The sequence below is a fragment of the Physeter macrocephalus genome, chromosome 4 (assembly GCF_002837175.3).
Source record: "Physeter macrocephalus isolate SW-GA chromosome 4, ASM283717v5, whole genome shotgun sequence".
In the NCBI taxonomy this organism is placed as follows: domain Eukaryota; kingdom Metazoa; phylum Chordata; class Mammalia; order Artiodactyla; family Physeteridae; genus Physeter; species Physeter macrocephalus.
In genome coordinates, this window is record NC_041217.1 from 49,533,158 (window position 1) to 49,535,725 (window position 2,568).

The 2,568-nt window shown below is 38.9% G+C and overlaps 1 protein-coding gene and 1 pseudogene across 3 annotated transcripts in view; one reads left to right on the forward strand and one right to left on the reverse strand.

Annotated features, from left to right (window-relative positions):
* The window catches only part of TOR3A (torsin family 3 member A), a 37,435-nt gene that overhangs the window by 16,063 nt on the left and 18,804 nt on the right, over positions 1-2,568 (forward strand). The gene's annotated exons all lie outside the window — the stretch shown is intronic.
* LOC112067540 (small ubiquitin-related modifier 1-like) lies at positions 1,604-2,562 on the reverse strand (annotated as a pseudogene).

Here is a 2,568-nt window from a genome sequence, read left to right on the forward strand (position 1 = left end):
TTTTCTCCACACCCTCTCCAGCATTTGTTGTTTGTAGATTTTCTGATGATGCCCGTTCTAACTGGTGTGAGGTGATACCTCATTGTAGTTTTGATTTGCATTTCTTTAATAATTAGTACTGTTGAGCAGCTTTTCACGTGCCTCTTGTCCATCTGTCTGTCTTCTTTGAACAAATGTTTATTTAGGGGCTTCCCTGGTGGCGCAGTGGTTGAGAGTCCGCCTGCCGATGCAGGGGACACGGGTTCATGCCCTGGTCCGGGAAGATCCCACATGCTGCAGAGCGGCTGGGCCCGTGAGCCATGGCCGCTGAACCTGTGCATCCAGAGCCTGTGCTCTGCAACGGGAGAGGCCACAACAGTTAGAGGCCTACGTACCGCAAAAAGAAAAAAAAAAAAAAAAAATGCCTATTTAGGTTTTCTGCCCATTTTTGGATTTTTTGTTTTTTTAATATTGAGCTGCATGAGCTGTTCATATATTTTGGAGATTAATCATTTGTCCATTGATTTCCTTTGCAAATATTTTCTCCCATTCTGAGGGTTGCCTTGTCATCTTGTTTATAGTTTCCTTTGCTGTGCAAAAACTTTTAAGTTTCATTAGGTCACATTTGTTTTTTTTGGTTTTATTTCCATTACTCTAGGAGATGGGTCAAAAAAGATCTTGCTGTGAGTTATGTCAAAGAGTGTTATTCCTATGTCTTCCTCTAAGAGTTTTATGGAGTCCAGTCTTACATTTAGGTCTTTAATCCATTTTGAGTTTATTTTTGTGTATGGTGTTAGGGAATGTTCTAATTTCATTCTTTTACATGTAGCTGTCCAGTTTTCCCAGTACCACTTATTGAGAGACTGTGTTTTCTCCGTTGTGTATCTTTGCCTCCTTTGTCATAGATTAGTTGACCATAGGTGCGTGGGTTTATCTCTGGGCTTTCTGTCCTGTTCCATTGATCTATATTTCTGTTTTTGTGCCAATACCATATTGTCTTGATTACTGTAGCTTTGTCGTATAGTCTGAAGTTAAAGTCTCATTCCTCCAGCTCCGTTTTTTTCCCTCAAGATTGCTTTGGCTATTCGAGGTCTTTTGTGTCTCCATGCAAATTTTAAGACGTTTTGTTCTAGTTCCGTAAGAAATGCCATTGGTAATTTTTTGTTTGTTTGTTTTTACAAATATTTTGTTTATTTTAATGAAGCTGGTACAGACATTGTCCATTTAAAACCCATATCCCAGGCCAAAAAGTACAAATAAAGTCAAAAAGAGCAGCGTTCTGCTGTATACACTTCTGCATGAATAACTTTAACTGCTAATGAAAATTAGAACTTTTCTGGGATCTTCTGACAAGATTTTTCTTTCATCTTAAAATGCTTTCTCTTCACTGAAGCCATCTTTGGAGTTAGTCATTATTTTCAACACCTCTGTCACCTTGACTCCAACCTGATATTCCTCTCCTTTTGGTCCAGACCCTCAGATTTTAAAAGTAGCTTCAAGTTAAGGAAAGGTCATTTTTCCACAGTTCAGTTCTCTGAAAAACTTCCGTCTCCCACTGAAAGTCACAGTCCAGGAGTGAAGCGATCACATGCTAGAACTTCAGGGCCAACTGCAAAGTAGATGGGGTGCCAGTTTTCAATTGTTTTGAACACCACATTACAAAAGAACTGTATTTAAAAATAAAAAAGGATTAAGGGGAAAAAAAAATAAAATGACCCCGTTTTTTCCTGATAAACTTCAATCACATCTTCTTCCTCCATTCCCAGTTCTTTTGGAGTGTGATTATCAGCAATTCTCTGACCTTCAAAGAGAAACCTGAGTGAATTCATGGGAACTCCCTATCTTTGACAGTATGATTCTTTGAGTTTCTTGAGATGTGTTGTCATTTTCACTTTGAAGTGAATCTCACTGCTATCCTGTCCGATGACTTTGAGTTTAATATATTCTTCCTTCTTATCCCCCAAGTACTCAGTTGAAAGTTTTGCCTCCTGGTCAGACATGGTGACGGTGGTTTCTCCCGGGGTCTCCACACAGCAGCGGCCTTGGGTAGGCAGAACCTCGCTCCGGGGTTTACAAATCCGTCTCCCTTCCCCACAGCACCGCCATTGGTAATTTGATAGGGATTGCATTGAATCTGTAGATTGTTTTGGGTAGGATAGTCATTTTCACAATATTAAGTCTTCCAATCTAAGAACATGATATATTTTTCCATCTGTTTGTGTCATCTTTGATTTCTTTCATCAGTGTCTTACAGTTTTCTGAGTACAGGTCTTTTACCTCCCTAGGTTGGTTTATCCTAGGTATTTTATTCTTTTTGTTGTATTGTTGAAGGGATTGTTTCCTTAATTTCTCTTTCTGATCTTTCGTTGTTAGTGTATAGGTGTGCAAGCTATTTCTGCACATTAATTTTGTATCCTGCAACTTTACCAAATTCATTGATTAGCTCTAGTAGTTTTCTGGTGGCATCTTTAGGATTCTCTATGTATAGTATCATGTCATCTGCAAACAATGACAGTTTCGCTTCTTCTTTTCCAAGTTGGGTTCCTTTTATTTCTTTTTCTTCTCTGATTGCTGTAGCTAGGACTTCCA